The following is a 14,089-nucleotide window of genomic DNA, read 5'->3' on the forward strand; positions in this document are numbered from 1 at the left end:
ATCACAATAAACCGTTTAAAAGAGAACATACATCACACACTTAAGGGCGAATGATGCAAACATCCGACCAATAAAATATCCCAACGTCGTTGTTTGTACGAGAAGAAAATGTTTTTTATTTATGTAAGTCGTAACTGCTGTCCATCTCGAAATTATCGACTATCTGATTGGTGGAATGCACGATTCCATTCGATACTTGAAGCTTAGCAGTAATGTAACCATTCATTCGTTTCTGTCATATCTTGATCAGCCCATTCTCATGATGTTGCGACGGCGAAGCAATCGCTGCATTGCGTAGAACACGCGATCTGACCCTCAGTATGGACATATTATTCCTCCTGCACCTGGAATAGCGGCTGCATCTGGATAGTGCACCCGGCAAATTTCCTTAAACGTCTTTCCTTGTCTTGGTCTTTCCACATTTCTGTACCCATTGTAACCATTGTTGTACCCATAATTGTATCCGTAGTTCCCGTAGCCGCTGTAGCCGTACGATCTTCTGCCGTTACCATTGATAGCATCATATATGGCGTCAAAAAAGGGGGCGGCATCTACTGAAGCTGCTACAATCAGTAGGGCAAAAATTAATATTCTCATGGAAGACATCACGGAAGGGTGCCAAGTGGCAATTGTCTCAATTCGGATGACGGTCAATGCGACCTCGTTGCGCGGAAGCTCACGGCGGTGGTTTAATCGCGAATGGTGCCGGGTGCTCTTATTGCTCGCTTATATACCGGCCTCGGATAATCTGGCTGGAGATAAACATTGCGCACGCGCCGGGTTCACGGTCTCTAGTCGGGACTCGCATTAAAATATTTAATCCAGGCCGATAGGGTATTAATAACAATATTTTTCTCATTCTATGAGGAAAAACATATATAATTCGAAAATCGATAATATCCCCTTTAAAATACATGATTAGGATATTCTTTTAAATATTACTATTAGAACTGGAGAAATTAAATATAAGCATAATTGCACCTTGGTTCTTAAGTAATCGGTGTGATATAATCCACTTTTAATCATAAGACGGCTTATTCATCGTCCAGAATATGATTTACCCGGACATAGGGTAAAACTATTGAATAATTAAATAACCAATGATCAACAAATTACCGAGTATATTTGTCACTATTGCATTTAATCTCTCAAGGTTCTAAGTATCGTGTTATTCATTTACTATTACTACTTTGTTCACGTGAAGATTGAGTGTGAAGATAATAAAACCGAAGATCCTGAAAAAAGGAATGAAATTAAGTTATCGTCCCGTGAACATTAATTCAAAGTTATCTACTATTATTCTCAAATGTCCCTTAATCGCATTGATATTATTACGAATCACATTTTTACAATGTTTTACTACGGTATAATAACTTATTTTTATAACTTAAAAATTAATTTATTAATTTCAAATAATAATTAATAACATTTTACATGCATTTAAAATAACAAAACGGTGATTACAATATTCAATAAATTTAATAATACGAAATGCTTGCCAGTTCATAGTCGCTCGGAAATTTATCAAACTTTTTGTTGTAAAAGTTCAAGCGTATGCCAGATTGTATAAATATTTTTTTACATTTTTTCAACGATGCTGGCGAAAAAATGACAACTATAAATATAGATATCTAAAATAACGACACCGAAAAAAATAGATTTAGCATACCATTTATATGAAAAGTTATTTGAGTTGTCAAATAAAATATTTCATATAAACATAACATTGTACTACGAGTATAACTTATATGCCGTATGTTCAATGAATAGACCTTTTTGAAACAGATTTTACAATAAATGGGAACTAAATCTTGATAAAAGGGTTTTGAGTACGCCCGTCTGGATCAAGCCACGTCACAACCTGATTGAGTGTGCCGTGAGGGCAGGGCCGTTCCCTAGCAGACATTCTCGGCGGAAACCTCTCGCTGCCGAGCGAGATAAACGCCATTCGCATTAGAAAGATATCCTAGAAGGAAATGGTCTTCTGCGAAAGTCATATTACAGTAGGCTGGCCATCGGGAAGATGAGTAGAATCTATGCGCAACATCTCCAAACATCGTAAGTATTTGGGTTTAAGAGAGTCTCTATACTCCAGCACGTTCTCCAAAAAAGCTTTATATTGTCGTATTCAGAAAATACAGACTAAAAATGAAGAGAGAAAAAAGTCAGACTGATTTTTAGATATTGTATGAGGGGTGGGCCCTAATAGGTAGCTTAATTATGTATTGTACACGTAATAAGAATAAAAAACCTGATGGAATCTACACTCTGAACCAATTGTAGTTTTACATTTAATTAATCTTGTATAATGAATTCAAAAGTGATTGTATAACGTGCCCGAATAAAGTATATTTTGTTTCTTTTTCTATTCATTGCAATTTTCTTCCCGTGTAAAAGGCTAGTCGTGAATAGTTTACATATCGTCGCAATGGATAATAATAATTAAGCCGATGCTATTTGTTTCGGAAAGTGGTGACAACTTATCACCAACGATAATATAAATAAAACAAAATAAATAAAACCCAGCCTCATGGCCCAGTGTTTAAAACGCGTGCATCTTAACCGATGATTTGGGAGCCAGGCAAGCACCACTGAATATACATGTGCTTAATTTGTGTTTATAATTCGTCTCGTGCTCGGCGGTGAAGGAAAACATCGTGAGGAAACCTACATGTGTCTAATTTCAACGAAATTCTGCCACATGTGTATTCCACCAAAACGCATTGGAGCAGCGTGAATATGCTCCAAACCATCTCCTCAAAGGGAGAGGAGGCCTAAGGCCAGCAGTGGGAAATATAATATAAAATATATAATTTCTATCATATAAAATATATTATTAATTATAATCGTTAAAATTAGAAAAATATACATTTAACTTTAATTGTTTAGCGTCGAACGTTATATTTACTACGAGTACGGATCGGAGTCAAGTTCAGGCATCGAGCGTTCACCTCTGGCCGTGAAGGCATTTATGAACGTCGATTCACACCGCGCTCATACAAAATAAGAAGCACTTTCTTCATTAAACTTTGAACTTTTCCTACAACCTTATAATGTGTAAAAAAATAAGTAGGACGTATAAAAAACGAGAGGTGTCGTGGGATATCTCTCGTTGTTGATATCTCTATATTATGTATTTAATAAAAGACATAACATAACATCTCAGTTCCCGAGGCTGGGTCATTGGCGATGTAATGAATAGTTAATATTTCTTACACCGTCATTGTCTATGGTTGATACATCAGGAGGCCTATTTGGCCGTCCACCTACCTATATAATAAAAATAAATAAATAGTTATTAAAAAACCCGTGTGAATTAAAGCAATAACAAAAAATAAGTTTAAATAAAACCGTATATGAAAGAAAGAGACAGAAAGATAGAGAGGGAATGGTCACGTGGAGGGGCCATAACACTTATTCCTTACGTGACGATTTCTTCCAGTTCACTTTACTGTAAGTCATGTAAAAGAACTTCGTTCCAAAATTTTGGTCCCAATAATTCACTAACAGTGACTAGGGTACGGTTTGATATATTCAACAGATAACACACATTTATATGAAACTAGGTGCTTCCTACGACTTCGTTCGTGTGTTATTCTTGTTTTCATGTGCTATATAATGGTAGTACTTCTGTCGGGTCTGGTTTTCTTCGCTCCCAACTCACTCCCAACTCTGCTTAAATTTTCCAGTTGATTTAAAAATAATTGGTTCATAATCTTCCTCGGGGCGCAATCTATTATCTCTAGTAAATTTCATCATATTCGGTTAGACGATTTAGACAGACGTAACACAGTTACTTTCCCTTTTATAATACTAGTATTTATTATTAAAAATCTGCAAGTTATATAAGAATAATATAAGGGAACTAGAATATAATGATATTCTAAATTGCGTACCATTCCGAATAATTGGATCGGATCCCTTATTGTATAGCCAATGGGCTAAAATATGTGAATATCAATCAAAGAATACGGCTACAAACCCGAACAAGCACTATTGAGTTTTGAATTCAGAATTCATTTCGTACTCGACGGTAAAACTGCAAGCGTGGGATAAAAATACACCGACACTCACCCCCTTCTCTTCCATACGTCCTTATATTAATTTGGAAACTTACAGAGTGTAAATTTTACTAACAAATTTATCGTAAACGTATCGAAGAGTAATCGTTGCCGTTTTAGGTTTCCTTCGGTTCGGTCGAAGTAGAATCAAAGTAGAATAAGGAACGTATCATAACCGTTATGAGATAGTAGAATTTCCCCCAGGCTATTATTTTACTTTATATTACCTGGTTTCTATTTATTAATGTATAACGATTTGATTTGTGGTGTTTTTTTGATAATTTATAAGGCAATGACTAACGCATGTCTTGCTCAACTATAACTGGGTCAGATGTTGAATTATTGAGTTATAGTTGAATTATAATTGTGTGTGTGTTTAGTGAAAGGATTTGTCCCTTTAATTGTTTGTAAAACATATAACATTTACTAAAACAAGATATTGCATGTTCTCAATATATATATAAGGATATATCGTATGAATTTAGGGTTAGTAGGAAACAATCTTAGTGGTGCAATATGAATTGGAGTATCTATAGGGTTACCGGGGATAAAATAATCGGGGTCTCCTAATAAATAGGGATTAATTAATTAAAATAATAAATCCAATTAAATCTTTAAATGAGAGGAATGGATGAAATGAAATTTTATCGAGGTTACTATTAATACCTAGGGGATTATTTGATCCTGTTTGATACAAAAATAAAAAGTGAATTATTGTTAGTATTAAGATGATGAATAGAAATAAAAACTGAAAGGTATAAAATCGAGTAAGAGTGGCATTATCTAGAGCAAATTCGATTTAGTAGTATAGTTCCTAAAAATGGAATTGCTGATAGTAAGTTAGTAATAAGTGTTGCTCCTCAGAATTATATTTGCCCTCATGGTAATATATAACCTATAAATGCTGTTTTTTTTTTAGCATTAGCAGCCTGTAAATTTTCCCACTGCTGGGCTAAAGGCCTCCTCTCCCTTTGAGGAGAAGGTTTGGAGCATATTCCACCACGCTGCTCCAATGCGGGTTGGCGGAATACACATGTGGCAGAATTTCGTTGAAATTAGACACATGCAGGTTTCCTCGCGATGTTTTCCTTCACCGCCGAGCACAAGATGAATTATAAACACAAATTAAGCTCATGAAAATTCATTGGTGCCTGTGCACGCGTTCTAACCACAGGGCCATCTCGGCTCTTAAATGCTGTAGCTATTAATAATATAAATAAAATAATAACACCTAGTATTCAAGATATTTTAAATTAAATGATTTATAACAAATTCCTCGTCCAATATGAAGATATTTGCGTGTAATGTTCGAATTAATCAAACATAATTTACATTTCGGCAAAGATACTCTATAAAAATCAATTTCAATATTAGCTGTAATAATATATAGTTAAAAATAATCCTGTAATAATTTGAATTATAAGACATAATGCTAAAAGTGATCCAATATTACATCATGCAGATATATTAGAAGGTGATGGTAAATCAATTAGAGAATTATTAATAAAATTATTAACATAGGGTGTTTTTCGAATTGGTTTTATAAATATATCATTTGTGGGATTAATTATTAGAGCGAAGTGGTCCAAAAAAATATTAGTAATTTATTTACAATCTTTCTCAAAAACAATACAATAATTCATCTTGCTAGACTTTTTTAAGGATGCGTTCGTTTTGGTGGACGAACAAATGGGCCGACTTATGGTAAGTGGTCACCACTATCCATCGACTTTGACGACTTAATTTTTTTTAACATTTCTTTACATAGACAATGAATCACCAAACTTTAGTACTCACTCACTTTTCTTACCGGAGCTCAACAGTATATTAAGAATTGCTGTTTGACGGTAGATATAAAATTAATAACCTACCCAGAGCGACTTGCACAAAGCCCTACCGCCAAAGAAAACTATAGATGTCTCAGCTAGTTTAATAATAAATTCAACTAGATTTACTAAATCTAATTAAATTATTAAAGCTTAATAAATTCTTGAATAAATTATTATAATAAATAGTGTAGCACTTATAATTCGATCAAAAACCGAAATATTAAAATCAATTGCGTTTCTACCAGAAGACTGTTATTGCTGGTTTAATCCGAAAATAAAAAACGATTAATTACATTTACGCCCTTGACCAATTACGTGACCGAATTCGTTTTATTTAAAATAATTTAAATATTCATTGTTATATACACCAAAAACAGGTTAATTGAACTAAATCTTTTTACTGGAAGCTGCAAATTACTCACTTATAATAAATATATGTTACAATATGTATGTTGAGTTTTATTTTATCATTAAACATTATGTGATATTATATGCATAATTTGTTTTGAAGTTGAAAATTATCTTAATGTTGTATGAATACTTTGTAATAAATACATAACTTGTTTTGTTTACAGTCTTGAATCAAATATATACCCTTCTAATCAGTATTAAAATATATGTCCCCGTCGTCATTCATTGAAATCGACCGTCATTGACCAAAATAACGTACATCAGTTGAGGAGAAGAGGAAATTGAGGATCACCTGGACGATACCTTGTCATTATTGTAATAAAAAAGGGTCAAATGTCAAAAATATGTCATTCTTTTTTTGTATTTCTTTTTTAAATTTAACATGACGTGTGTATGAACGTAAACTATGAATATTGTATATCTATTTGAGTCTAACACATGGTATTGGTTGTACTTTGAAATCGTTTTATTTTAGTAAATGAATCTATTTCTAATGCATTTTATATAAAAATATTTGCTGCACTCTTTCTCTGTATACACGTTAATACGGAGAAAGAGTGTAAGTGGCGTCAATGGGCGTAGTTTTCGTAAAAAGTGGTACAAAGGTTTTGCTTCATTTATTTTTAATACGTATAAATCGATGTATAAAAGCAAAATGATAAAAATTCAATGCTAAAATTAATTTTTTTTATAGCTATCATTGCCTCATTGATCCAACTCAAAAGTTGAGTATCCATACAAAGAAACTTGTATTGTCAATGCGTGCCGATGACAAAAGATATCTTATTGTCACCAAAAATTGTAAACCGACAGTCGACAATCGTGTTTCTGATTCAAGCGATAAACATAATAGGGGTACTAGTACAAAGGAATATGCCTGTTGCGCTATGTTTTAAAATTATTTTACAAGCATTAATTTAACTTTACCTCTTGTACCTATATGTGTGTTACACTTATCAGTCCAATCGGTTGATCTCAAATTTAGCACACACTTGTCCTAAAGAAAAGCAGAATTATGTTTATAGTAAAAAGTTTTTGCCTTAATATCACATCTCTATTGGTCGGCATATTTTGTAGAAAACATCAAAAATCATCATCATATTCACAGCCAATTTACACAAAATATAATGAATTATAGATACACATCAACCAACCTTTTGAATGAAACTTTAGTGAAATCGTATAAAAATCCGTTGGGCAGTCTTTGAGTTTATCGAGTACGAACGCGGCTGTAGGACTTTATTGTATAATATGTAAAGATTACGATTACACACTTAATATATTTGTTGAAAATTGTCATTTAGATAAAAAATTAACTAAATTAAAGGATTCATTATCTGAGAATTATTTATTGGAATGTAAACGGAGTATTACTTATCACTTGGTTGGTAGACAGTTAATAGCGATAATTAAAGTCGAATGAATCGCGACTTTATTTTAATACCGACAACAGATTACCACGCCTGTTCGCGTCTTTGGTGTAGACGTATATTATTCCAAGTATACAAGATTGAAACAAATGTTGGTAAATTTCTACAGATTTATCATACACCTATAGACCGAAGAGTCAACGGTGATTGCTGAAACAAATTCTGCTGGTTACGTACAAGTTGTCTAATAGTTATAAGCAAACATAGTAGAATGATTAAGTCATCATATTTGCTATATAGAAAATTGAAACGGCCACGAAATTAGTTTGTAATAGCTCAAACAAAGTAATAAAATATTTTTTAAACAATATACTATAAACTAATATAGCAATTAAACTCAATCATAGCCGGTTAAATGTGGGAGACTATTTCCAGCAAGAAAAAAGAGGACATGTATGTTTGTTAGAGTGTTTTATAAAGGAAACCATATCGTTTGTGCATTTTTTATGTCTATATATTTTATTAATTTGACATACATTATTTGATTTAAATTATTTATAATATAAAAGCTAAGCCGATGTTCAAAATGTTAGAGGAATCTTTTGGAAAATTAATTTATTCTCAGATAATGAAGATGAGAAATAAACAGAAAAAAATACTTTCAGCAACGGTTTCATGCGAACTTTTACGTCTTCAATGAAAATATTATAAATAGAATAATATTACATTCAAGATCGTTACGAAACCCTTTATGGGCATGACATTTAGAATTACAAATGTATCTTCAAGCATTTACCACAGAGGTATCAATTATTTGTGTACTCGTTGCAGCGTTTCAATAGGAAAGCTTAAACAGCTTTCAAGTATTACACAACACCTGTGCTATACGCACAAACGCTTGTGCAACGAATGACTCAAACGTGATTGATCAAAGCTAAGCAATAATTAGTTTCGATAATGTACTAAGATTTATATTATTTAATGAAACATTTTTTGTTTTCGTTGTGCACTAGTAGTTTAAATTAAATTTGATTCCAACAATCGAATAGGGTATACTTTTATTGAAAAGAAATAATTTTAGATTATTTTGTGATCAGTGGTGATTATAAGGCATAATATATAAATTTAATTGTATTTTTTTGAATAGTGAACCGTTGATACGAACCATTTGAGCGGCCCATCAATATCAGTATTGATAAATTAATAGTTAACCTTTAAACTTTTTTTAAAAATATTATTTGAGATAAAATCACTTTGGTGTTTGATTCCAAATTTAAAATAATTATAATCGAAATGATATCTGAAATAAACTAAACAAGCTGTAAAGAAAAAAAAAAAATCTTGATTGAGAATTGTCTTTGTATTGCATTATTATGCAATGCGTTAAGTCATATTTTACAGCCAATATTATAGCCACACGTTATCCATTACATTCAATACGCAGACTTCCTGTATACTGATTAGCATAATAAAACTATTATTGTATTTATAATCTGGATCATTGAATATAATAAGCTAACTCACATATCTTCGTTTTAGAAAACGAACACCATCGATAAAACGCTGAATCCGCACAATATAATCTTAAAATTAATTAATAAAATCAATGTTTTTTATCTATTTTTTATTGAAATCATCGTAAGCCTCAATGGTTATAGGTGGTAGATCCTGAGGTCCGATCTTGATGGCAGGAGACATAACATACATATATAATTGTATTTAACTAACATGACTGTATTTTTAGATATTGAAAAAGAGTAACTACTGAGTTTCTTGCCGGTTCTTCTCGGTAGAATCTACATTCCGCACCGGAGATAGCTTTACTTTAAATAGTTTGTTAAATGACGATTCAAAAGTGCTTGTAAAAAAAGCCTACTTGAATAAAGTATATTTTGATTTGATTTGATTTGAAGTCCCGTATCCGGCCTTTAAAAAGTGATTTCGTTTTTTTGTACAGTAAAAGAGTTTATATTGCAGTATTTACACTCCCGTGCCTCAGAAAGCAAGCAAAGCCATTCCGGTCATGTAAATACATATGTGTTAGATATAATTATAATTCAGTTCCCTAACCTGCGTCTCATACGACACCCGTGGGTTGAGTAATCAATTAATTATTTTTATGTCAAATTATTTTTAATTAGGTCACTGTATTAATGTATACAGCCACATAAATATTAATACTGATAATATTTAAAAGTAACGATCCAATGATAATATTTTTTACACATTTATTCGTGATGCAAGTCACCAAGCTATCATATAAGAAAAGCTGGATCCGTTCTTATCATATGCTAATTCCTAAAGCTTAAACATCTTTTCACGCTTGGCAATTTTAACTCGGTTTTCCGTTAAACAAGAGTTGAATAACAAGTACGAAGATACATAACATTTCCGACGGTGTCACACCACTTAAATGGACAAATCCTATTCTGTAATGAATACTCGTAGAATAAAAGAGAAATATAAACTTGTATGCTGACATCTCGTCTGAATGATTAAACGCAGAGCCGGCTTTAAAAGACTGGAGGCATTGGAGCCATATAGGAGTGGAATTAATAATATGTTTACTCTTTGTATCATTAGCAGCCTGTAAATTTCCCACTGCTGAGCTAAGACCTCCTCTCCCTTTGAAGAGAAGGTCAGGAGCATATTCCACCACGCTGGTCCAATGCGGGTTGGTGGAATACACATGAGGCAGAATTTCGTTGAAATTAGCCACATGTAGGTTTCCTCACGATGTTTTCCTTCACCGCCGAGCACGAGATGAATTAAGCACATGAAATTCAGTGGTGCCTGCCTGGGTTTGAATCCGAAATCATCGGTTAAGATGCACGCGTTCTAAGCACTGGGCCATCTCGGCTCTTTGTATCAGTAACTTTTATTACACCAATTAATAATATGATTATAATTATATTAATTTACATGTTATTTACATTACAATGTTTAGATATCTAGATATAGATTACTATATCTAGATATCTAAACATTGTTTTTTATTTCAAATTATTAGCTCCTCGGAATCTCTGGTTTCGTCCCTGAGTAAATCAGTTACTTAGTGGTAACCATAGACAATTTAGTTCATAGAGATGCGAACAATGCGATCTGAGAAGTTATATCGCTAGTGCCTGTAATTAAATCTAAAACAAAATGTAATTTATTGAAGTACACTCGTATAAAAAAAATACATTTTATTGCAATATTATATGAAACGTAAAATCTACCACGTGGTGAGAATGTCAGTATTTCTATCTTTTCCAACAATTAAATAAAATACTTATCTAAAAACAAATAAACTGAACCAATCAACATTTAAACAGAAACTCACTTCTTTAAATATATATCATCTGTGCATTTACATACAAACCGCTGATAATTTCAAATAAGACAAAAAGATTAAAACTAAATTGTAGACTAAAAAGAAAATAAAATTTTTGATAACTCAAAACTACAGTAACAAATTTATACTCTATACTAATATTATAAATTTGGAAGTAACTGTTACCTCTTCATTCTTAAACTGCTGAACCGATTTAGATGAAATTGATTATGGAGATAGTATAAGTCACGGGGGAGTACTTTTTTAATATCACACCTCGAAGGGGCAAAGATGGGTATGAAGTTTTCTGTGCTATAGATATAAATTTCGCGCGGAAAAAAGCCGCAGGGATAATTCAATTAATTGTAATGCGACTGTTTGTTTTTGTTTATTATTCAATATTTTAATAAATTTTACCTTAGTATATTATTTTATAATACAGGAAGGCGGACAGACGACCATAGGGGCGAACTATTGGTAAGTGGTCACCACCGCTATTCCTTACATCACCAATGTGCCAAAACCTTTGGTAACTAAGATCTTATGTCCCTTGTAAGCCCTTGTTGTAGTATACCTAATACTGGCTCACTCACCCTTCAAACCAGCATTCAGAAAAATTAAGTATTGCTGTTTGACGGTAGAATATCTGACGATTATACCTTCATACTGTTATTTAATAAAAAACTAGATTAAAAAAAAAACTATAATGATTCGAACTTAACAACCACAAAGGCCTTAATCTATTTACGTCACATAAAATTAGATACATGAATACTTTTATAGATAAAGGTTATTAATGTTGTACATTAGTAATAGCATGTATTAATAATAGATACATTAACACCATGATTTATCTATTACTGCTTCTTGATTTATGATACGAACCGTTGATCCGTCTTGATTATTGAAAGAAAAAATAACATTCGTGACCTCCGTGGTTGAGTAGTGTGTACACCGTTTTTCATGGGTAGCAGAATCCAATTTGTGTTAACCGAGAAAGTTGGCACAAGTACGCCATGAATGAATCACAAAATCGATGTTGCCGGCGGCGTGTAAAAAAACACTCTGAGGTCCCGGGTTCGATATTGTCTTGGGTCTGGGTGTTTGTGGTAAAATCAGAAGTAACGATACTTCTGATTTTCCATAACACAAGTGCTTTAGCTACTTACATTGGAATCAGAGTAATGTATATGATGTTGTCCAATATTTATTTTTTATTTATATTTTATTATTTATTAAAGCTACAGCGAATCTATGTATATAGTATAAAGGCAGATCTCCACCTCTCTCAGGATAAGTTATAACCAAAAGCCATAAGCCAACATAAAAATTATAAGGAACAAAAGCGATTCGAAGCGTGATTTAATAGATGGTGTTGGCGATGCGCCGTCAAGTATACAGCTATTTTATATTTACAACAGTAGTCTCTGTTGACTTTTTTTTTGTTTTTTCCAATGTTTGGAGATATGTCTACTCGAATTTTAAATCTTCGACCTGAATCATATTTAAGATATTTATCTGTCAATCATTATGCACTTTATTATTAATTTGATGCCCGCCTTAATTTAGTACGCGGGGGTTGCAAATAAGCAGAAAGCCGTACCTTAGGGGGTATCTAACCGATGATGATCATGGCTTTTTCCATCGGAATTGGACTATTGTTTTTTTTTTGCTGGAGTGGGTACATCGCCAGAATACTGTTTGAACCTGACTTGATATACTTATGCTTTAATATCATATGACCTAAATAACAAAAAAATATTTTGTTTATTCATCTTTGATTACCTCAGACATTCTCTGAAGAATTGATTAATGCATATAAATTGACCTAAACCTGCTTTCATTCTATAAAATTGACGTGTTCTAACCACTAGACCATATTATAGTTATATACCCCCTTAAGAGATAAAGCCGCAACGTTTTTTGTAACAGTTACAACACTAGAAACTCCATGATATTCTGAAAATATAGAAATGCAAAAACGAATATAGAATTACACCCTCAGCTTAATATACCTATCTAGTAAAAATAAGCCATATTGGGCACTAGTGGGCGGTTAGTAGAGCATTCCAAATGGGCCGTAAAGCGGAGTGGGCCGGGATTATGACGTATTAACGATAATAGGATGCTTACTGCAGCAGTGCAGAAAAGTGCAGCGGAACGTATTGTACTTTCAACGTTTTCAAGCGAAAAAAGATGTGTATTGGGACCCCAGTTGGAACAAAGTTAAACATTACATATTATGTATCAATCAAATAACAGAAACAATTAAATAAATTAATAATGATTGACAGGAATTAAATGATTGGAAATAAAATTGTTGTGTAATTTATAACATGAAACAAAAAATTATATTATTTAAAACTGTATATAGTAGAGAGAGACGGGACTATTTTTACCAATTCGTTTACTGTAAGCTGCGTATAAGAACTCCCTTATAAAATCATTCTTATAAATATTATTATTATTAAGGATTTTTAATGCAGTAAGCATTAACTAGTCCTAAATTTCACCTGCGAAATGTAAGTAACGTCCGTGAAGTCAAACTTAGTTTCTTTGAAGTAAGGCTACTTTCGAAGTTTAGAAAACATTTGTACGAGTCCGTCACAGGAACTGAACTAACTGCTTGGCTCTTATGTGCTATTTAATTTTGCAACGAAAACGGAAACATATAGTTTTCAACGAAATAATAAACTAACAAGAAAAAAATGTCTTACAAAAACAAAATTATAACGATACTTATAAATCATATAGATATATTTATTTTGAGATTAACATTCCATTTTGGAATCAACGTTTTCAGTACAGACTGTGGATATTTACATTACAATGTACGCCAATCCCAAACTTACCGATCCAATGTCACTCATATGCAAATAGGCCTAAACAAAAATGAAATTAACCCAACCTAATTAATTGCCTTGTTTAAAATAATGCTTTGATTCCTTTTGTCACACGTAAATGGATTCTCGATTTTGAAGATTTTTTTTTTAATTTTGCTTTAATTTTCTCAAACAAAAATTAAATAAAAAAAAAAACGTTTTTATTGTATTCATAAATTAATAAGGAAGGTATATAGAATAGTAATTAAAAGATAAATGA

The 14,089-nt window shown here is 32.3% G+C and overlaps 1 pseudogene; it reads right to left on the reverse strand.

The window, feature by feature from the left end:
• Positions 1-315: 315 nt before the first annotated feature.
• On the reverse strand, positions 316-5,662 carry LOC125064691 (annotated as a pseudogene).
• Positions 5,663-14,089: the final 8,427 nt, after the last annotated feature.

The sequence above is a fragment of the Vanessa atalanta genome, chromosome 6, assembly GCF_905147765.1.
Source record: "Vanessa atalanta chromosome 6, ilVanAtal1.2, whole genome shotgun sequence".
NCBI lineage: Eukaryota > Metazoa > Arthropoda > Insecta > Lepidoptera > Nymphalidae > Vanessa > Vanessa atalanta.